Consider the following 24,483-nt stretch of genomic DNA (forward strand, 5'->3'; position numbering starts at 1 on the left):
TATACGGACCGTATACGGAACACCAAAATTGGCACGTAAACAGAATCATCTCGTGTGAAAAGAGGCCTTAATCAGTAAGTTATGTGTACCCCTAAATGGCACCATTAAAAACTACAACTTGTCCTGCAAAAAAACAAGCCCTCATACAGCTACATAGATGGAAGAAAAGTTAGACCTCTTGGAAGGCTATAATGAAAAAAAAAAACGCTAGGTCAATAAGGCCCAAAAGAGGCTGGTCACTAAGGAGTTAAAGGCATAACAAACTGCCAGGAAACATCAAACTAATGCCTCATGCACATGGCCGTTGCCGTGGCCATATCGCGGCCCGCAAACAGCTGGTCCGCAATATGCGGCCACCGGCCGTGTGCTCCCCGCATCATGGATGCAGACCCTTTCACTTGAATGGGTCCGCAATCCGGAGCTGCAGTGTGGAAAGGAGGAGAAAAATGAGTGCCCTCATAGTAATTGTCACGAGGGTGTCAAGAGCCACGCCTGACTCCGTTGTACCCGGGGTCAGGAGGTCGCAGCGGTTGGCTGCACGCTCTATGTCAGATAGGGAAGTTTCCTTATTGTAGCTTTCTGGGTTTGCTTTACAAACCCTTTTGGCTCACTCAGGGATCCGTAGCTCCTTCTCTCAGCTGTTCCTTGTCCAGCACTCCCAATCCTCCTTATATTCCCTTCTCACACTTCTCTGGTTGCCAGATATAGAGCTTCCTGCCTGGACATCTATTCTGACCCACTGGAGCTGTGTTGCTGCGTTCTCTGAGTGTTGCCTTAGAACGCTACCCTCCGGATCCCTGTTGGACCTTTGTGGACAATTGTTGCCGTCCACCTGGGTGTTTGTGTTTGTCTGTGTTTGTCTGTCCTCTCCCTGGTGTTTCCCTCTTAGTGCAGTGGTGAGGACTAGCGATCCCACCGGCCCGTTCATTATCTAGGGCTCATTTCAGGGAAAGCCAGGGTTTAGGCACGTGATCGCCGCACGGGTGAGGAACCCGTCTAGGGACGTCAGGGCAGGCAGGTGCCAGCTGCAAGGTGAGTTAGGGGTCACCACCTTTCCCTCTCCCTTGGGCAGGGCTTTCCCTGTTTTCCTCCCTGTGCGTGTTGCCGGTCATTACAGTAATAGTGTGTCACCGCCAGTTCTTTGAGAAGGTCTGGAAGACGTTCTTCTCTATCTCTTGTATGACGTTCTTTGTTTTGGTTTCACTTTGTCATCTCCTTTCCTTCTGCCAGGTGTCACTTATTTAGACTAAACGTCTTCCTTTATATTCCCTCCCATACTGCCTCACTTTGCAGTTTATAGTACTTCCTGGATGAAGGTTTCACTGCTGGAGGCTTCTGCTGATGTTTGCTCAGATAAGTCTTTTCCTTTATTGTGTTTCCTTGCTGACTTGATTCTAGGTGATCCTGACTCCGCCCGTATTAAGTGCAGGGAGCCGGTGGTCGTGTCCTCTCACTATTATAGGGTTTTCAGGTGTCACACAGTCTTAGATACGTGGGCATGCAATCGTCTACCATTGAGACCCTTGCATGTGCATAGAAGTCAGGGAGAGCTCTTAGGGTTTTAAACCTCATCTATATGCTCCTTAGTTTGGAAATAAGCCAGTCGGTTGTCATCCGTGACATTGTGCTTCTCATAATCCCACTTCTCATAGTAATTTCCTTCTAGAATGTCCTCATTAGTAATACTGCCCCCTACAGTGCCCCCAACAGTGATAGTGCTCCCCAAGAATACCCCCATTAGTAATACTGCCCCCTACAGTGCCCCCAACCGTGATAACGCTCCCCAAGAATGCCCCCATTAGTAGAAGAGCCATCCAGTATTAATAATACCCTCACAGAGTGTCCAGTAGAAATAAGGCCCCCTATTGTTCCCCCAGTTGTAATAAAACTCTCTACAGAGCCCTCAGTAGTAATAATAATGTTCTTAGTAGAAATAAGGCGGATCTATAAGTCCCTCCTATAGAGCCCCCAGTAGTAATAAGAATGCCTATAATGTCCCCTGGAGTTATAATACCACTACTGTTATAATGCTTACCCTGAAGTTCCCCTCCACCCCGTGGCCATCCTCTCCCTCCACGTCGCCTAGGTCCAAAACAACCTTGATTAGATGGTCCCCCGTATGTCTTGGGGTACGAGTCCGTATCAGACGAATCGATTTCCGAGGAGGAAAGCCCTGAGCCAGCCGTGGGTGCCTGTCCCAGTGTGTATGCTCGATTTTCCCTAATCTCACCCAGATCCCTGATAAATTGTCTGTGTTTACGTTCCTTTATTAACCCCTGGAATCTTTCAACAGAGGATGTCTCGCGAACTCAGGGCCTTCCTTAAATTTAAGGGCCGCCTCTATTTGTTCTTGTAGTTTCTTGGAGGTATGATCAAAAAGCTGTTTCTCCTCCTCTAACAACAAGCCCATAAGAGTCAGGGAGCTCTGGGTGAGAGTATCCTCCCACTTGGTCAGTAATGCCGGTGAAGAAATCAGCTGGTCTGACCCAAGCTCAACAGACGCCCTGATGACTTGGGGGGGCAGGACTAGGTGAGTATTTCATTAATATGATACAGCCATCACTACTATAAGGGGAGGGGGGGGGCACTAAGGGGACATAACAACTATGTGAGGGCATTAAACAGCTATTTCACTGTATTTGGGAACTAAGGGGCCATAAATACTGTGTGATGGCAGCAATAAATAGTAAAGCCATGGCACTCCAATGGATATTTTCCAGTACTTTTTTTAATACACCTAAATCAGTGGCAGGTGACATAAAGGTACTGGAAAATATCCATTGGAGTGCCGTGGCTCTACTATTTATTGCTGGCAACTACGGGAACCTCTGGAGCGGGATCCAATGCTGCAGGCACCACCACAAATTGGAACTACTGGATAATCAGTGAGTAGTGCTGTCTTAGGGCTCTTTCACATCTGCGTTATAGTCTTCCGGCATAGAGTTCCGTCATCGGGGCTCTATGCCGGAAGAATACTGATCAGGATTTTCCTAATGCATTCTGAATGGACAGTCCGTCCTTCAGGATGCATAAGGATGTCTTCCGTTCCGGAACGGAACGTTTTTTGGCCGCAGCAAATAGCGCAGCATGCTGCGCTTTTTGCTCCGGCCAAAAATCCGGAACACTTGCCGCAAGGCCGGATCCGGAATGAATGCCCATTGAAAGGCATTGATCCGGATCCGGCCTTAAGCTAAACGTCGTTTCGGCGCATTGCCGGATGCGATGTTTAGCTTTTTCTCAATGGTTACCATGGCTGCCGGGACGCTAAAGTCCTGGCAGCCATGGTAAAGTGCAGTGGGGAGCGGGGAGCAGCATACTTACCATCCGTGCGGCTCCCGGGGTGCTCCAGAGTGACGTCAGGGCGCCCCAAGCGCATGGATCACGTGATCGCATGGACACGTCATCCATGCGCATGGGGCGCTCTGACGTCATTCTGGAGCGCCCCGGGAGCCGCACGGATGGTAAGTATGCTGCTCCCCCGCTCCCCACTACTACTATGGCAACTAGGACTTTAATAGCGTCCTGGGTGCCATAGTAACACTGAAAGCATTTTGAAGACGGATCCGTCTTCAAATGCTTTCAGTACACTTGCGTTTTTCCGGATCCGGCGTGTAATTCCGGCAAGTGGAGTACACGCCGGATCCGGACAACGCAAGTGTGAAAGAGGCCTTATTGTTACATTGTATACTGTGAGATGACACTAAAAGGGCCATCTATTGTATGGGGGCCCTTAGAAAGCATAACAACTGCGTGTGTTCAATAAGAGAGCACACTTACTGTGTGAGGGCACTAAGGGGGCAGTAAAAGGGAATAACTATTGTGTGGACACACAAAGGGGACTGGGTAGCATTGGGTGTGTAACACTAGGCATAGGGCAGTGTTAGGGCTGTTTCACACAAGCGAATCCATTGTGTGAATGTGATCCTCTGCTCCGGACTTGCAGGAGCGCACGGCATTATGATTTATAATGCTATGTGCCTCTGCTTGACCTTGTTTCCACAGAATCATACTGACAGCTTTATGTCACTATGATTCTGTGGAAAAAAGGCCACGCAAAGACACATAGCATTATAAATCATGATAATGTTGTGCGCTCCTGCAAGTCCAGAGCGGAGGATTCCCACAATGGACTCGCTCGTGTGAAACAGCCCTTAGGTTACTTTCACACTTGCGCTTTCCCTTTCCGCTATTGAAATCCATCATAGGATCTCAATAGCGGAAGAAAACGCTTCTGTTTTGCCCCCATTCACTGTCAATGGTGACTGAACTGAACGAAACGGAATGCACCAAAATGCATTCCCTTTGGTTGCACTCCTATCATAGACATGAATAAAGCTGCAAGTAGCGTTTTTCTGTCCGCAATGTGGTGAGGAGCAAGACGGATCCGTCCCCCATTGACTTTCAGTGGAGTTCATGATGGATCAGTCTTGGCAATGTTAAAGATAATACAACCGGATCCGTTCATAACGGATGCAAATGGTTGTATTATCAGTAACGGAGGCGTTTTTTTCTGATCCATGATGGATCCAGAAAAAAACACTGGTGTGAAAGTAGCCTTAGGCTACTTTCACACTTGCGTTAACATTTTCTGATATTGAGATCCGGAAAAGGATCTAAATACTGGAGAAAAACGCTTTCTGTTTTGTCCCCATTTATTGTCAATGGGGACAAAACTGAACTGAACAGAACAGAGTGGAATGCTCTAAAATGCATTATGTTCCATTTGGTTGCGTTCCCATATCAGAGAGCAAACCGCAGCATGCTGCAGTTTTCTTTCCGTCTTTCGGATGCGGAGCAAGACAGATCCGGCATGACCCCTAATGCAAGTCAATGGGGACGGATTCGTTTAACTCTGACACAATCTGACGCAATAGAAAATGGATCCGTCCCCCATTGACTTTCAATGGAGTTCATGACGGATCCGTCTTGGCTATGTTAAAGATAATACAACCGGATCCGTTCTTAATGGATGCAGATGGTTGTATTATCAGTAACAGTTAGCGTTTTTGCTGAACCCTGCCGGATACAGCAAAAGCGCTAGTGTGAATGTAGCCTTAGAGGTGTAGCTTAGTGCAAAGTTGGGATGTATGGTAGAGTGGTGGCTTAAAACCCCTTCCAAGTATACGGCATATATAGCTAACTACTAGAGGAAGGCTCATACATAGCCCTGGTAATAAATCCATGTACGTATGCAAACGGAAGACAATCTCAGGGTGAACAAATCTCAAAAGGAGGCGTAGAAATCCCCAGATACTAGAGATCCATCGCCTACAGGTATTGAATGAATCCTGTATCAGTGGAAAATTGCCCCCGTCTTTGATGGAGGCAATTATTACACTGATTTTGAAGAAAGGGAAGGATGGAAATAAAGTTGAGGCCTACCGACCTATATCCCTGCTCAACGCAGATTATAAGATAATTGCCAAAGTCCTCGCAAATAGACTAAAAAAGGTAATAACAGGTTTAGTTCATACAGACCAGACAGGGTTTATCCCCGGGCGACACATTCAGACCAATATACCGAGGACTTTCCTGAATGTGCAGATGGGGGGGGGGGGGGGGGGGAGAGGACCACTCCATCCTGTCCCTAGACGCCGCCAAGGCTTTTGACAGAGTGGAGTGGCCCTTTCTTTGGCAGACCATGTATAAGATGAATCTGGTTCAAAAGTTTGTCGGATGGGTTAAAATGTTATACAACGGCCCAGTGGCTAGAATTAACATCAATGGGGTGATCTCCCCCGCCGTCTGCTTGCAGCGCGGGACATGACAGGGTTGCCCACTCTCCCCACTTCTTTTTGCAGTCTTCATGGAACCCTTGACATGCAGAATCAGAGCCGATCAGGGGATTGTGGGATTCGGGTGAAGGGCGCGGGGGACAATAATCAGTTTGTATGCGGATGATGTATTGCTTTATCTAAATGACGGGTGTAGAAATGCCCCTCGTGTCATGCAAATAATAGACGAGTTCGGCCGGGCGGCCGGGTATGAGATAAACTGGTCTAAATCCGTCCTCTTGCCTCTGAATCGTGTACCCCCTCAAAACGACCTAAAGGTAAAAATCATTTCCCCACTGGATCACCTGGAATATTTAGGTAGTCAATTAGGGATTATAATAAACTAAATATTATTCCCTTAGTAAACAAAGTAAATGATAAGATTAAGGTCTGTCAGAAACTGCCCCTTTCACAGATTAATAGAATCGCACTGATTACAATGATACTGTTGCCCTGGATACTGTACGTGGTCGGCCCCTGCCCCGTCTGGATAGAAGACAGCGTCTTCAACCTGATTGACAGATTGAGTAACGACCTGATATGGGGCAGGAAAAGGGGTCACATCAAGTTACAGTATCTGTGTTTGGCTGAAATCAATGACGGCCTTGGCCTCCCATATTTTCAAAGTTACTAGATATGTTCACAGTTGCAGTGGTGTATTAATACGGGGGATGGTTTATTGATATCTTATATCAATAGACAGCAGCAGCAGCCTATACAGAACATATTTAGTATATTGGAGACCGGACTCTTGGGTCGTGATGAATATACTTGCCCCATTGGCTCAATGTTACAGAAGGTTTGGAACAAAATAAAGGCTCTTTTGCAGGTTACACATGCCCTGGAGTTCACCCCGTTATGGGACAACCCCTTTTTAACTGAGTTTTTAGCCCTAAATGACAATAATTACTGGACCCGGAGAGGGATCACGATGCTGTCACATATATGCACCATGGGAAAATTGAAATCAATAGGGGAAATATTCCACGAGACACCGATTACTGCGCTAAAATATTATAGATATGCCCAACTTAAGCATGCACTAGCATATACGCGAAATAACATTTCTCAAACACTAGGAACGCAGACACTGTTAGTTTTCTGTTATAATTCATTTGGGTTTCACAAATTTACAGTAGATTAATAAAGGAATTAAGCACTGTTATTAAATTTAAAAGTGTTGATAAATGGGAAGCGGACATAGGGGAATGTAATTCACTTCAACGGAGGGAGATATACCAAAATATTAAGAAGGCCTCTCTCTCACGACAACACCGTCTGATGCAATTCAAAATAGTACACCGACTTTACCTCACCCCGGGTCTACTATCTAAAATTCATGGGAAAAAGGGAAAAGCATTTTGTTGTCTTAAATGTTCTTTTGCAGACGCTGGATAAAATAGGTTTTGATTGATACGAGAGGAGGGAGATTAGTACTACCTCGGGGTACTTTGTATGTTTGTATGTTGACAGGCCTAGCAGGCAAATATGCTATGTTAGAACCCCATTAGTATGTATGTAAGTGATATTATATATTAGGAAATGTAAAAGAAATATATATGTACTACACTCCTTCCTTCTAATATATTTGTATATTGCTTTTGTTTCAAGAAAACCAATAAAGATATTTGAATACAGAGATCCATCGCCTTCCAAAGGGGCACAACACAGCTCACACTGTAAACATTAGTAAAATAAATTGTAGTTTTCCTCGTCTTAGTTGCAAAAATAGCACATTAATGTTGAAAGAGAGTGATAGACATACAGTCACAATGAGAAAATATAAATTCTATTATTATCTTAGGTGTAGGTTTGAATATGTTGTATATGTTCTACAATGAATGCGCAATTTGATCTACAGTATGTGGGCGAGACTACAACTGAATTGAGGATCTGCTTTAATAATCATAAGTCTTCTATCCATACGAGTAAATGTTCCTAGACATTTTTAAGAGGCTGCATATGCTGTATGTGAATCAATTGAGGCATTGCATTATTAATCATGTTCCTCCCATCAGAAGTGGGGCCAGAAGGGACAAACACTGAAGAGACGTGAGGGCGAATGGATTAGTATACTGGATTAGCCACATCCAAAAAGCCGGAATATTGACTATTCCTTAGGGCCATTCGTATAGACATTTCCCTGATGCACACACTTCTAGCTACACTATATTGGTCTAATTCAAGCATTCACTGTGAATTGGGGTTTAGCTTTAATCATCCATTTAAAATTGTTATTTATATGTCTGTGTAAATTGTCTTTTGGCATTTTGGATGCTAATAATAGTGATAATTATACATATTTAGTGTTTTGTAAATTCACTAGCCCCTGGTTATTTTTCATTGTTATTTTGAGGAGATATAGCCTGAAAATGGTTGTAGGTTTATAGCTCTCCCTTTTGTATAATTCAGGTATAGGAGCTGTGCCCCATTTCTCCATTAGATTTGATTTCTCTTGAGAGCACACTTGTGGACTTTTACACAGTGCAAACCATTTTCTAAGGCATTTGGAAGTGGAGTGATCTCTAGTATCTGGAGATGTATAGACCTCCGTTTTAGATTTGCCAACACTGGGAGTGTTCTTTGCATATACCAGGGATATGTATGCTGGACCGGTACAAGGATTTTTGCCAACACAAGTGAAGCTGCATTTAGACCTCAGATCAGCCCCCCATGTCAGCCATCAGCCCCCCATGTCAGACATCAGCCCCCATGTCAGCCATCAGCCCCCCATGTCAGCCATCATGCCCCCATGTCAGCCATAAGCCCCCCATGTCAGCCATCAGCCCCCCATGTCACATTTCTACCCCTAAAGGCCTCCGTGTCACATTTCTCCCCCTCCTTGTCACATTTCACCCCTTCAATGTCACATTTCTCCCCGTCCATGTCAAATCACCTATGTCATATCAGCCCTCAGATTTCTCCCCCTCCATCCATGTTGCCACATTTTTCTCCCTCCATCCATGTTGTCATATTTATCTCCCTCTCCATCTATGTTGTCATATTTCTCCCCCCTCCATACATGTTGTCACATTTCTCCCCCTCCATCCATGTTGTCCCATTTCTCTCCATCCATGTCAAATCACCTATGTCATCAGCCCTCCATGTCACATTTCTCCTCCTCCATGTCCACAAGTTATGTATTTAAAAAAATTAAATTTTCACCCTGGTGCCGCCTCCCCCCTTCTCTCCGCCCTCAAGCAGCTGCTTTGTCTGCTTTATTATAGAGCCGGCCCTATATGTATGATCCTTCCCCTATTAGTTAAATCCAACTAAGGGTCCATTCACACATCCATGTGTGTTTAGTGGATCCACAAAGCACGGAAATCGGCAATGTGCGTTACGCATTTTGCAGACCGCACATCGCCGGCCTTAATAGACTATGCCTATTCTTGTCAGCTATTGCGGACAGACCATGTTCTATTTTTTTTCAGGATCGGAATTGTGGACCCGGAAGTGCAGGTCTGCAATTCCGAATCCGGGCCCCATAGAAATGAAGGGGCTCCGCAATTCCGTTCCGCAAAATGCGGAATGGAATTGCGGAAGTGTGAATGGAGCCTAAGGAGAACATCTACATGGAATTTATATGTTCTCCCTGTGTTCGTGTAGGTTCCTTCTCACACAAGACACACTGAAAGGGAATCCAGATTATGAGCTTCACTGTGTACAGTGAGAAATGCCAATGTCTGTAAAGCACTGCAGAATGTGTTGGTGCGCTATACATATATATATATATATATATATATATATAAAAAGAAGGATGTATATGTGTGTATATATGTATGTATGTATGTTCCGCGATCACTCAAAAATGCAACCATCAATTTCAATGAAACTTGTGTACAGGACACCGGGGGTGGGTCCTGGACGGGTGCTATATGGCACCACTGTTTGGACTATGGTCCATTTAAATAGAGGTAGAAGGTTCAGGGGGTCACCCAAAAGTGGGTGAAAAGTTCCAGGCAGGCGCTAATTCAGAGAGGACTGGCTCGCAGTCTTCTCTATCTTAGTAAAGGAGTTTGGGGCCTGGAATTTTGGAGGCTCCAAAGTGTTATTTGGGTGGGATGAAGCCTCCACTCCTAAACCCTGGAAGCCAGCGCACAAGGGGTTAAGATCTCACAGACAACCACCCATTAAAGCAGGAAGTGATGCTGGAGGGTGTGGGTTGGGAGAGTGCACCTGTGAGGATAAGATGGAAGTCTGCTAGCTGCTCAGAGAGGACTTTTGAGTAGTTTGGAAGGGAAGCTGTGTCTGCAGGGAAGGTCTGAAGGACCTCTACTAAAAACGTATGTGCCTTTCTTTTGGTTGTTTTTCTGAAGAAAGACTGTTTTCCTAATTTATGCTGGAAACAAGCAGGACTTTTGTTGTGACGGTTTGGATGCTGAAGAAAAGCTTTCTTTTGTTTTGTTTGGTCACCAATAAAGACCCTTTGCTTTACTGACACGGTTTTTCACACTTGTCTCGCGGAGCTTAAAGACCCCAAAGCTTACAACTGGTGGAGGATGCGGGCAAAGTGCATTTGCAGGCGCAAAAAAAACGTTTAAAACTGACATTTAAAGAGACAGTATACTTATGGCATGTTGTGGGTAAAGTCAGCCCAGGCGTTACAAACAGCAGACAAAGGCATGGAGGAGGTCGTTAAGGCTTTGGCACAAGCCACTGTGACCCAGCAGCAAGCCACTGTGGCCCAGCAGCAAGCGTCAGCAGAGTCAAACCGTCGCCATGAGGAAGCAATGGCTCAGCAGCAGCAGGCCCTGGCACAGGCTATAGCTGCGCAGCAGGAAAATACACGGCTGCTATCCGCCCAGCTTACGGCCCAGCAGGAGTCCACTCAAGCACAGGTGGCTGCCTTGCAGGAGGCCGTACAGCATCTGGCTCAGGGACAAGCGCAAGCGGTCGTTGCCGTTAGCAACCCAGTGTCTGTTAGAGCCAGCCATTTTTTGCAGAAACTAACACCCAGCGATGACGTGGAAGCCTTTCTTACCACCTTTGAAAGGATAGCAGAGAGAGAAGCGTGGCCCCGGGACCAATGGGCCGGCATTATATCGCCTTTTCTCACTGGTGACCCGCAAAAGGCCTATTTTGACCTCCCAGCTGACCTCCTATTTTGACCTCCCACATCAAAGACTATGAACGTTTAAAAGCTGAAATCCTGGCCCGCCTGGGAGTGACCACAGCTGTCCGGGCCCAGAGGGTGCATCGCTGGCGGTACAAATCAGACCAACCACCCAGGTCCCAGATGCATGAACTAATTCAGTTAGTTAAAAAATGGCTGCAGCCAGAAAAGTTGTCAGGTCCACAAATGGTGGAACGAGTGGTGATGGACCGGTACCTACGGTCCCTACAAGATGACCTACAGCGCTGGGTAAGCCATGGAAACCCTACTAATGCTGACCAGCTGATCGAGCTGGTTGAACGGTATACCGTGGTGGAGGACCTGCTTGGGCCTGCCAAGCGTCGAGAACCCACGCCAAGGACACCCAGACCAGCCACCAACCTGAGGAGAGAAGCCTTGCCAGATGTTGGCGTCCGCAGGTTTACACCATCTGCCCTAGAACCACGGAGGTCGGTTCCTGTACCAAAGATGGGAGACATACAATGTTGGCGATGTCGGTCCTGGGGGCATACCCGGGCACAATGCCCACTGCAGGAGGAGCCTATGGAGTGCGGAACCGGTCGGAGAAGCTCCTTCTATGTGCGAAGTGTGTGTACCACTCATCTTGACCTGGCTGCAGGACGGTTTGAGTGTGAAGTGTGGGTGAACCACCTTCCTGCCAGGGCCCTCCTGGACTCCGGTAGCATGGTAACATTAGTACATGCCAGGGTACTTGGGAGGCTTAGACCAGTGACTAAAACTCTTCGGGTGGTATGCATTCATGGGGATACCAAGGAGTACCCCTTGGTTCCGGTGACTGTCTCTTATGGCCGTGCCTCAGTTACACAGGAGGTCGGGGTGGTAAACAGTTTAATTCATGACATCATAGTGGGGCGGGACTGTCCACTATTTCTGGAACTATGGAACGAGGTGCAAATGGCACCACCGGGGGAACTGGGGGCACTGGGCCTGGAAGGGACAGGGTCCGAGGGGTCCGGAGCTGAAATACACCCCTCTGATATAGAAATACCTACCATTGATAATGAAGTCGCAGGGAATGCTGATGTGGAGGCTAATGCCCCTGACCCAGGTCTTAAACCCGGGTTGATCTCTGAGAGGGGGGAGGTCTTCCCGTTACAAGTCATGCTGGGGGAGGATGACGAGGAGCTCTCCCCAGTTGAGGAGGATGAAGGGGAAACATCCTCAAGGCCAGTACATCCAGATCTAGATGTGTCCAGAGGTGCATTTGGTACCGCCCAATTACGGGACCCTGCCTTGGTCAATGCTCGAGAGCAGGTTTCGGTTGTTGATGGGGTCCCACAAATGCCAGATGCAGATCAGAGGTTCCCTCACTTTGCGTTGAAGGGGGACTTACTGTATTGAGTGGCTGAGAGCCGAGGGGAAACTATAGAGCAGTTGCTGGTTCCCCAACCGTATAGGCGGATGCTCCTCGATCTAGCCCACAACGATGCACTGGGAGGACACCTGGGGCGGAGAAAACAGAGGCCAGGATAAACGACCGGTTTTACTGGCCAGGGTTGAAGGCCGAGGTTAAAAGATACTGTGCGTCTTGTCCCATTTGCCAGTTAACCGCCCCAGCGCCACACTATAGAAACCCTCTGGTGCCCTTGCCGATTATCGAAGTCCCGTTTGAACGGATCGCTATGGATCTGGTGGGACCCCTGGTAAAGTCGGCACGGGGCCACCAATATATATTGGTCATCCTAGACTACGCAACTAGGTATCCAGAAGCTGTCCCTTTGAGGAAAGCCTCCTCTAAGGCCATCGCCAGGGAGTTGTTTCAAATGTTCTCACGAACTGGGTTCCCCAAAGAGATCCTGACAGACCAGGGTACCCCTTTTATGTCAAAGGTAATGGCGGGCTTATGCAAATTGTTCCAAATTAAGCAGTTGCGGACGTCGGTCTACCACCCACAGACCGATGGCCTAGTCGAAAGATTTAATAAAACCCTAAAGTCCATGTTGAGAAAGATGGGAAGGATTGGGATATGTTACTCCCTGCCCTGTTATTTGCTATCCGGGAGGTCCCACAAGCATCCACAGGTTTTTCGCCATTTGAATTAGTGTATGGACGAAGGCCCCGGGGGTTACTCGATCTGGTAAAAGAGACATGGAAAAGTGAGTCCTCACCACACAAAACGGTGGTAGAACATATCTCTCAAATGCGAGAAAGGGTGGCTAAGGTGATGCCACTGGTGAAGGAGCACATGCAGAAGGCCCAGGATGCCCAAAGAAGAGTGTATAACAGGTCGGCTAAAATTAGACAGTTCCAAGTAGGAGACCGGGTGGCTGTTCTAATACCCACGGTAGAGAGCAAATTCTTGGCCAAATGGCAGGGCCCATTTGAGGTAGTAGAGAAATTCGGTGAGGTGGACTACAAGGTACACCAGCCAGGGAAAAGAAAACCATACCAGATCTATCACATCAATTTGTTGAAACCCTGGAGAGACAGAGAACAAGTGTCAGCGATAGTAGAGGTACAGTCAGGGGACCATGCAGGGATCGACTTGGTGCAGGTTGCTTCTACCCTGACTAGACCTCAAACCCAGCAAACAAAAGAGTTTCTACAAAAAAATAGAGATATGTTTTCAGAGTTGCCCGGTCGCACCAACGTCATCGAGCATGACATTGTGACCGAGCCCAAGGTAAAAGTCAGGTTAAAGCCTTACCGTATCCCAGAAGCTCATAGGGTGGCAGTGTCCGAAGAGGTTAGAAGAATGTTCGAGCTTGGAGTCATTGAGGAGTCGCAGAGCGAATGGTCAAGTCCAATTGTGTTGGTACCCAAGCCCAACGGCGCCCTCCGCTTCTGCAACGACTTCAGAAAGCTTAATGAAGTCTCCAAGTTCGACGCATATCCCATGCCACGAGTAGATGAGCTAATTGAAAGGTTGGGGTCTGCCAGGTACATTACCACGCTAGACCTCACAAAAGGGTACTGGCAGATTCCCCTGACTAAGGAAGCCAGGGAGAAGACAGCCTTCTCTACCCCAGAAGGCCACTTCCAATATAAGAGGATGCCATTTGGTCTACACTCAGCCCCGGCCACGTTCCAAAGGGCCATGGACAAAACTCTGCGTCCACACCAACGGTACGCTTCTGTCTACCTAGATGACATAGTCATCTTCAGCACTGATTGGGAGTCCCACCTTCCCCGGGTTCAGGCAGTCGTAGACTCCTAAAGAAGAGCAGGGTTCACCATCAACCCCGAGAAGTGTGCCATTGGGATGGAGGAAGTAAAATACCTAGGGTATATTGTGGGTAGAGGGCTGGTGAAGCCCCAAATGAGTAAGGTGGAGGCCATACAGGACTGGCCCCGTCCCCTAACCAAGAAGCAGGTCAGAGCGTTTTTGGGCATAGTTGGCTATTATAGGAGGTTTGTCCCCAACTTTGCCACTGTTGCTGCACCACTGACCGACCTGACCAGAGGCAGAAAGTCAGTGATGATAAAGTGGAACGCCGAGGCCGAGACGGCTTTTCAAATGCTTAAGACAGCTTTGTGCCAAGATCCGGTGCTTGTAGCTCCAGATTTTTCAAAAGATTTTGTAGTACAGACAGATGCTTCAAGCGAAGGGTTAGGAGCGGTCCTGTCTCAGGAAATCAGTGGGGAGGAGCACCCTGTGGTCTTTCTTAGTAGGAAGCTGACGGCAGCTGAAAGAAACTATGCGGTGGTAGAGCGGGAGTGTCTGGCCATCAAATGGGCTCTAGACTCCCTGCGATATTTCCTCCTGGGCAGAAAGTTCCGCTTGGTGTCAGACCATGCTCCCCTTACCTGGATGAGACAGAATAAACACACCAATGCCAGGGTAACAAGGTGGTTCCTTTCTCTCCAGGAGTTCAATTTCATGGTAGAGCACAGACCCGGGAGACAGCATCAGAATGCCGATGCCCTCTCCCGAGTCCATTCTATGGTGTCTACTGTTGCCTCCAACACCTCCGCGTTGAGGCAGAGGGGGGGGGGGATATGTACAGGACACCGGGGGTGGGTCCTGGACGGGTGCTATACGGCACCACTGTTTGGACTATGGTCCATTTAAATAGAGGTAGAAGGTTCAGGGGGTCACCCAAAAGTGGGTGAAAAGTTCCAGGCAGGCGCTAATTCAGAGAGGACTGGCTCGCAGTCTTCTCTATCTTAGTAAAGGAGTTTGGGGCCTGGAATTTTGGAGGCTCCAAAGTGTTATTTGGGTGGGATGAAGCCTCCACTCCTAAACCCTGGAAGCCAGCGCACAAGGGGTTAAGATCTCACAGCCAACCACCCATTAAAGCAGGAAGTGATGCTGGAGGGTGTGGGTTGGGAGAGTGCACCTGTGAGGATAAGATGGAAGTCTGCTAGCTGCTCAGAGAGGACTTTTGAGTAGTTTGGAAGGGAAGCTGTGTCTGCAGGGAAGGTCTGAAGGACCTCTACTAAAAACGTATGTGCCTTTCTTTTGGTTGTTTTTCTGAAGAAAGACTGTTTTCCTAATTTATGCTGGAAACAAGCAGGACTTTTGTTGTGACGGTTTGGATGCTGAAGAAAAGCTTTCTTTTGTTTTGTTTGGTCACCAATAAAGACCCTTTGCTTTACTGACACGGTTTTTCGCACTTGTCTCGCGGAGCTTAAAGACCCCAAAGCTTACACTTGGTATACATATCCCTTGCTACCTGGAAAGAAATCTTGTGGGGGTCATACACCCCTACACAGCAGCTGCATGGAGTTTGCATGCTCCAACTGTTTATTCTACACACATATTGCTCTGTAACTCAAAAACTCATCGATCAATTTCTACTAAACTTGGTACACATATCACTTACTATCTGGGAAAGAATACTGTGAAGGTAGCATGCCGGTACACAATGAGTTTCTGTCTGTCCCGACGTCTGTCTGTCTGTTCTTTATGCGCAACCAAACGACTGGACTGATGTTAAATTTGGCACACAGGCACATCAGGTGTCCGGGAAGGTTTTAGACCGGGTCTCAGCTCTCTAGGATGTACCATTCCTGAGATATTCCCTAAAAATGTCCTGCATTAGCCAATAGAAGCCTGCAAGTCTTTCTCTTCATATCCCAACTGCCATACACACGGTCACATGTCCCTTATCAGCCAATAGAAGCTCGCAGTCCCTTAGTCTCCACATACACACAGTTTTACTCCAGGTTTTCATAACAACCCAGCCATTTTTGTTCACTGCTGTAGGTCAGCTTTAAGCTAGGGCTACACAACGACATGTGTCGCGCGACAATCAGTTGCACGACACATAGGGCACAACTACACTGCTACATGTGTCGCACGACATGTGACATGCTGCGACTCCATCTTGGATGTATTTTTTGTGAATGTCACATGTTGCAATGCAACACCATAGCCTATCATTATAGAAATTGTTCAGACAAAATGTCGTGTGACATGTCGTTGTGTAGTTCTAGCATTAAAGGGGCAGGGCGCTGTGGAGGTCACTGTTAAAGGGGCGGATAATGTGGAGGTCACTGTTAAGGGGGCAGGGGCCACTATTAAAGGAGAAACTGCTGTGGAGGTCCCTGTTAAGGCAGCAGGGTACTGTGCGGTCACTGTTAAGGGAGTGGGGTACTGTGAAGGTCAAAGTTAAGGGGATGGGCTGCTGTGGAGGTCCCATTTTAAAGTAGCGGGACACTGTGGGAGGGTCAGTGTTAAGCAGTGGGGGACTGTGGAGTTCACTGTTAAAGGGTGGGGTGCTGTAGAGGTCACTGTTATAGGGATACAGTCAATATCTTTTAATGACACACACAAACATTAAATGAAATAGATGAAATATAGGGGCAACTGCTGTGGAGGTCATTGTTAAAGCAGCAGAGTACTGTGAGGCCACTGTTAAAAGAGCGGGGTACTGTGGAGGTCACTGTCAAGGGAGTGGGGTGCTGTGAAACTCACTGTTAAAGGGGCTGGCTGCTGTTAGGGTCAAAGTTGAGGGGATGGGCTGCTGTGGAGGTCCCATTTTGAAGTGGCGGGGCACTTTGGGGAGGTCAGCATTAAAGGGGTTGTCCAGGTTAAGAGCTGAACCCGGACATACGTCCATTTTCACCCAGGCATCCCCCCTGACTTGAGCATCAGAGCAGTTCATGCTCCGATGCTCTCCTTTGCCCTGCGCTAAATTGCGCACGGCAAAGGCATTTTTTAGGAGTTCCGGTGACGAATCGGGCTCTCCATGGGGCTGCCAGGAAGCCCGGTGACATCACCGGAACTGGTGGGTGGGCAGCGCTAAAGCACGCCCATCAGAGCCGTGACGTCATGGCAGTGTATTATTGTAAACAAAAAAGCCTGTGCCCTGCACGATGCTAACATCGGGGGGCTGCCTGGGTAAAAATATGGATATATCCGAGTTCAGAGTTGAACCTGGACAACCCCTTTAAGGGGTGAGGGACTGTGGAGTTCACTGTTAAAGGGGCGGGGTGCTGTAGAAGTCACTGTTATGGGGGATACTGTCGATATTTTTTAACAACACACACAAATGTTAAATGAAATAGATTAAATATACCCGTGCGAAGCCCTGTTCGTCTGCTAGTATATATATATATATATATATATACAGTATATAACTCAATAGAGTTTTGAAAAACTGTTCTTGCCTGCAATTTCCTGCAGGTTATTTGACAGTAAACACAGAATATTAATCAGCTCTGGCATACCCACTTCTCCAACCCTGGTACTCTCCCGTCATCAGGAGCATCTCTCTGCATCTTGCTGACTTTTCTAGGACATTGAGACTTTGAAGGGTGATTTGGAAGAAGTACAGCCAACAAAAGATGAGGATGGTCATTATTAAGACCTGGCCCACTGGATGGGGTGCAGACTGGATGGCACTGTCCTGTTCTTGTCTGCAAATCACAGTGCTTGGCTCCATTCAAGTAAACGAGTCCGCAAAAAAAAACGGAACACATACAGAAATGCATCCGTAAGTCTTCCGTATCCGTTCCGTTTTTGCTGAACCATCTATTGAAAATGTTATGCCTAGGCAAATTTTTTTTTAATGTAATTACTGTATATGGCATGCGGAAAAAAAAAACGGAACCAAAAAACGAGACAACGCATCCGTAAAAGACGGACCACAAAACGCGAAAAAGCCATATGGGCGTGTGCATGAGCCCATAGAGTTATATGAAAATATCTCCAGAGTAAAACAATAAATCCGACATGGCAGGAGTGGTGACAGGACATATTTATGAACCACTTGTACTTGAGTGACTCATAACCCATAAGAACAACACACACTTGTGTGTATATATATAAAATATTATATATTGTACTATATATAATAGAAAAACATCGTCTTGTCTTGGCATTAAACACTCACAATACTTTGTCCTCCCACACAAGTCTCAGCACGGTTTCTTAATCGGTAGACCATATCAGCCACGCACAGCTTCATCTTTTTTCTTGTATCATGAATGTATAATGTGCCGTCACTAACAAACTAATTCTTTTTTAATTACCCTTTTGTTTGCATAGCAACTCATAAGCTACCTCTTTCATTTTTCAATTTATCAACCGCATCTCAGCTAATGAAACAATCCGCAGAATCTCCTGGAGAAGTATCGCTGTTCTGAAAATAGATCCCTGAGCAGTCAGAATTTTGCCTTGCAACATACTCCTCCAAGTGGAGCCAAATTATGTTTTTAATCACTCCAATTTTTCTCTTTTAACTCTTATTGCAATATCTTTTTTCATTAGTCCTTAAGTGCTTTTGATGATTTACAGTAAAAAGTATTTAAAACAAGGCAATAAAGAGGACGTGCAGAGCTGTTTCTTATTCTGGTCCTGGTGTTCTGGGACTGTTTGCTGTCATACTGTCTGCTATCACTAATAACTTTATTTTACTAGAGGTTTTCTGCAATATTGATACGTGCCATTATGGCATATGGATATAGTAGATGGTGCCACCCACTCCAAAACCCAAGTTAGCAAAAGTCAAGAACCTTTACCGCCACAGTTTTGTGTTTATTGATTTTTTTGTGCAGCCTTCCAGGAGCAATATTTACTTTTGCGTTGATGTAACCATATGATGACTTGTGTTCTTGTGGAATGAATTGCAGTTTTTAATGTCACCATATTGACGTACTTATATTGAAAAACTTATTCATATCTTTTTTTTGAGGAATGGGGGAAACAGTAGTTCCAAAATATTGGGAGGTTTATTTTTGGGGTTTTGTGATATAAATAACATGTGATAACAAATTTTGAAAGCGTTTTAAATTTTGCTACTTTTGTACAGCAAAACATTAGAAAAGAATAAGAGCTGTGCCTGCACCGTGCATGTATGGCAAATGACGGCAAGTACTTCATTACAGTACTGTTCATGTACAGCGGACGCTGAAAAGGGATAATGTAGAAATAAAACATAAAAACACCATGTTTCCTACTTCTGAATGATTCACATACTTCAACATGAATCATTCAGCAATGTACATTTGGGAAAATGGGATGAAAGTAAAATCGAGTGAAGGGAGTGAGTGGGTAGACTAAATCAAATATAATAAATATAATAAAATAAGTCTACTTTTAGAGGAGTTGTGCGTTCAAGAAACTGCTAGAACTTACTGAAATCAATATGAGTTCATGAGTTCATGTCTTCTAAGTCAGGAATCTCTGCTATAATCGAGGTACACGGACAAAGGTTGTTCCAACGGACATTATATTCATAACAAATTCTTTCAAATGGATAAATCTGGAAAAATATAAATAGGTTTATGAAACATTAAAAACTAGGGCTCGTCCGGGATTTGAACCCGGGACCTCTCGCACCCTAAGCGAGAATCATACCCCTAGAACCAACGAGCCAGCTGTTCATGTTTGTATGCAGATGTACTACAGCTGTAAATTCAACATCAGCACAGCAGCTGAGGTTGTATCATATTACATGCACATACAGTCCTGATCAAAAGTTTAAGACCACTTGAGAAATGGCAAATAAATCATATTTTACATTGTTGGATCTTAACAAGGTTCCAAGTAGAGCTTCAACATGCAACAAGAAGAAATGAGAGAGAGACAAAACATTTTTTGAGCATTCAATTAATTGAAAATAACAATTAAACTGAAACAGGCTGTTTTTCAGCTGATCCAAATTTTAGGACCACATGCCTTTAAAAGGCCAAATCTGTGCAAAGACGTGAATTCATTGTCATTTTCTGTCAGGTAGTCACACGTTGTGATGGCAAAGGCAAAAAAACTGTCCCTTTTTGATCGTGGTCGGGTTGTTGAACTGCATAAGCAGGGTCTCTCACAGCGTGCCATCGCTGCTGAGGTGGGACGCAGTAAGATTTGGAATTTCTTAAATGATCCTGAGGGTTATGGAACAAAAAAGTCAAGTGGAAGACCCAAAAAAATTTCATCAGCACTGAGCCGGAGGATCTAATTGGCTGTCTGTCAAGACACTGGACAATCCTCAACCCAAATTAAGGCCCTTACTGGTGCTGACTGCAGCCCCATAACCATCAGACAGCATCTGAGACTGAAGGGCTTCAAAAACAAAAAACTTCTTCAAAGATCTCGTCTCCTTGAACGCCACAGAACTGCTCGTTTGGACTTTGCAAGAGAGCACCAAACCTGGGAAATTCAAAGGTGGCAGAAAGTTTTATTCTCTGATGAGAAAAAATGTAACCTTGATGGTCCTGATGGTTTCCAACGTTACTGACATGACAAGCAGATCCAATCTGAGATGTTTTCTACGCGCCACATAATGGTCTGGTGAGCTTCAGGAAGTGCAGGGGCATCAAACGGCCGCTGGCTATGTCCAGATGTTACAGTGAGCATTCCTCATAACCAGTGTTCCCTCTAAGCCTTGGCAGCTGCTGAGCGGGGTCGGCTTAGAAATGGGCAATGCTTAGTCAAAGGTGTTTCTACATGGAATAACGTAATGCGCTGCAGATTTAACAACAGTTTAACAGGATAGGGGATAACTATCAGATTGGTGGGGGTCCTACCACTGTGACCCCCGCTGATCACAAGAACAGGAGTCCCATATACTAGTTATATACTATAACTTATAACAACCGGAATACCCCTTTAAAATCCAAAGCACATCTCTAGCTATGTGCTGATTCCATTGCGCAAATTTCAAGATTCTCCTGTATACGCTGCAGACTGTCTACATGCAATATTGTTTCCCCCCCAAAAAAAACACAGCACGACTGCCACAGGTGGACGTACCCTAAAACGTACAATCTGTGTAACTCCAAACGGCGATGACGCAAGACACGATGGCGCTGACAGACGTGTGCACCATAATAAAAGCTATATCTGTCACGTGGCAGCTCACACCTACAACTACATATGAAAAACAGGGAAAAAATATGGCGCAGTCTTCACCCGGCAACAGTGCCCCAAAGTGCAGAATGAAAAAGTTTTGCACACTAGGGCACCATAAGTAGGTGGCACGCCTGCCACACACAGAAAGGCCATGAATGAGATGACCCAATGTTGAAAGTAGTGCACATAACTCGCTGGGAGTTGTAGTACTGGCAGTTGTCTAAGATGATGGGCTTCTTACTAAATGCCAGGGTAACTGGGTGACATGAGCATGATGCCTGTCACAACTCCCCAGGTGCACAAAGGCCCTTGCCCCAAATATGGTGCGTCCCACCCCTGCCAGGCCGGCGCCATGTCCCCCCACACGGCAGCATGTCGGTGCCCACTCTGCCCTACCTGGGTGCGACCTGACCCCGTTGACATACTCACAGACAGCGTGCTCATCCGGAGCAGAGACTACAGCACAGAACACACGCCATCTTGGTCATCCCGCCCACAGTCTTACGTGAAGTGACAGCAGCTGCTGTGTACAGCGACGCACACGCCTCGGACTGGGGATTATTTACCTGGCACCATAACGCCACTACCGCGCCCCGCTGCTGCTTGCTGTCTCTTCCTCTTCTTCCTGCTAAAAGAAGGAGGAGGCAGCAGTAGCATGGCAATATTTGGTAGGTGGCACCCTGCTGCGCTAACCCACACAAGATTACGAGGAGGACGGACGTCAGCGCCACCACTGTCACTGCACTGACGGCACGATGTGGCTGAGCGGGGATGATAAAGTTGTGAGCGGGGCCACAAAAATTGCTGTGCGGCCGCCCACCCACACAGCTTAGAGGGAGCACTGCTCATGACTGAAGGCCCTCGTCTGTGTGGCAATTACTGGGTTTTTCAACAGGACAATGCTACATTACACAATGCCCGCAGGACAAGGGACTTAGGATAATAACATCACTCTTTTGGCCCATCCTGCGTGTTCCCCTGATCTAAATCCAATTGAGAACCTTTGGGGATGGATGGCAAGGGAAGTTTACAAAAATGGACAACAGTTCCAGACAGTAGATGGCCTTCATGCACTCGTCTTCCCACTCACCTCATTGAAACACTTGCATCAAGCATGCCAAAACAAATTTTGGAATTGATAAACAATAAAGGCGGAGCTATCCATTACTGAGTTCATGTTTGGAAGTTGGATTTCTGTTTTGGGGGGGGGTTTATCTTTTTACTGCCTAAATAAAGTACGCTAAAATAAGTTTTATTCTATTAAATATTAAAATTCTCTGTAACAAATTAGGCTTGGTAGGGTGAAAGGGGATGTCTCAGACTGATGATGCTGATCCCTACAATCACCCCTACCACTAGAACTCCAAAATATAAGGAGTCAATAGTGTATAGAGTGTTCCTCTACCAGCATGGGGCAAAGTAACGACATCCACACACGTGTACCTGATTGAAACAGTGTGTAATGTGACAGGTCTCCTGATGAAGGGAGACACTGCACACCACCCAATGTCAGGCAACACTAGTAGGATAGTCCACCCTCAGTCGGTGATTTATACACAGGAACAAGCCACTAGGCTCCTATAGTCAGCAAGTCAGTCTGTAGCTGTATTAACAGAAATATATTGCTCGACGTGTTACTTTGGGGGGGGGTTTAGTTTTTTTTTTTGGAGGTGTGGTCCTAAACTTTTGATCAGCTGAAAAACAGCCTGTTTCAGTTTATTCGTTGTTTTTAGAGTTGAGCGAACACCTGGATGTTCGGGTTCGAGAAGTTCGGCCGAACATCCCGGAAATGTTCGGGTTCGGGATCCGAACCCGATCCGAACTTCGTCCCGAACCCGAACCCCATTGAAGTCAATGGGGACCCGAACTTTTCGGCACTAAAAAGGCTGTAAAACAGCCCAGGAAAGAGCTAGAGGGCTGCAAAAGGCAGCAACATGTAGGTAAATCCCCTGCAAACAAATGTGGATAGGGAAATGAATTAAAATAAAAATTAAATAAATAAAAATTAACCAAAATCAATTGGAGAGAGGTTCCATAGCAGAGAATCTGGCTTCCCGTCACCCACCACTGGAACAGTCCATTCTCAGATATTTAGGCCCCGGCACCCAGGCAGAGGAGAGAGGTCCCGTAACAGAGAATCTGTCTTCATGTCAGCAGAGAATTAGTCTGCATGTCATAGCAGAGAATGAGGCTTCACGTCAGCCACCACTGCAACAGTCCATTGGCATATATTTAGGCCCAGCACACACACAGGCAGAGGAGAGAGGTCCCGTAACAGACAATCTGGCTTCATGTCAGCAGAGAATCAGTCTGCATGTCATAGCAGAGAATCAGGCTTCACGTCAGCCACCACTGCAACAGTCCATTGGCATATATTTAGGCCCAGCACACACACAGGCAGAGGAGAGAGGTCCCGTAACAGAGAATCTGGCTTCATGTCAGCAGAGAATCAGTCTGCATGTCATAGCAGAGAATGAGGCTTCACGTCACCCACCACTGCAACAGTCCATTGGCATATATTTAGGCCTAGCACACAGGCAGAGCAGAGAGGTCCCGTAACAGACAATCTGGCTTCATGTCAGCAGAGAATCAGTCTGCATGTCATAGCAGAGAATGAGGCTTCACGTCAGCCACCACTGCAACAGTCCATTGGCATATATTTAGGCCTAGCACACAGGCAGAGCAGAGAGGTCCCGTAACAGACAATCTGGCTTCATGTCAGCAGAGAATCAGTCTGCATGTCATAGCAGAGAATCAGGCTTCACGTCAGCCACCACTGCAACAGTCCATTGTCATAAATTTAGGCCCAGCACCCAGGCAGAGGAGAGAGGTCCCGTAACAGACAATCTGGCTTCATGTCAGCAGAGAATTAGTCTGCATGTCATAGCAGAGAATCAGGCTTCATGTCAGCCACCACTGCAACAGTCCATTGGCATATATTTAGGCCCAGCACCCAGGCAGAGGAGGGAGGTCCCGTAACAGAGAATCTGTCTTCATGTCAGCAGAGAATCAGTCTGCATGTCATAGCAGAGAATGAGGCTTCACGTCACCCACCACTGCAACAGTCCATTGGCATATATTTAGGCCTAGCACACAGGCAGAGCAGAGAGGTCCCGTAACAGACAATCTGGCTTCATGTCAGCAGAGAATCAGTCTGCATGTCATAGCAGAGAATGAGGCTTCACGTCAGCCACCACTGCAACAGTCCATTGGCATATATTTAGGCCTAGCACACAGGCAGAGCAGAGAGGTCCCGTAACAGACAATCTGGCTTCATGTCAGCAGAGAATCAGTCTGCATGTCATAGCAGAGAATCAGGCTTCACGTCAGCCACCACT

At 46.5% G+C, this 24,483-nt stretch overlaps 1 protein-coding gene and 1 non-coding gene across 2 annotated transcripts in view; both read right to left on the reverse strand.

Moving 5' to 3' along the window:
- CAMK1G (calcium/calmodulin dependent protein kinase IG) overlaps positions 1-24,483 on the reverse strand; it is a 189,012-nt gene that overhangs the window by 96,220 nt on the left and 68,309 nt on the right. The gene's annotated exons all lie outside the window — the stretch shown is intronic.
- Positions 19,603-19,675, reverse strand: TRNAP-AGG. Its single transcript has one exon. It is a non-coding gene; the product is annotated as a tRNA-Pro (tRNA).

This window comes from Bufo gargarizans, chromosome 3, assembly GCF_014858855.1.
Source record: "Bufo gargarizans isolate SCDJY-AF-19 chromosome 3, ASM1485885v1, whole genome shotgun sequence".
NCBI lineage: Eukaryota > Metazoa > Chordata > Amphibia > Anura > Bufonidae > Bufo > Bufo gargarizans.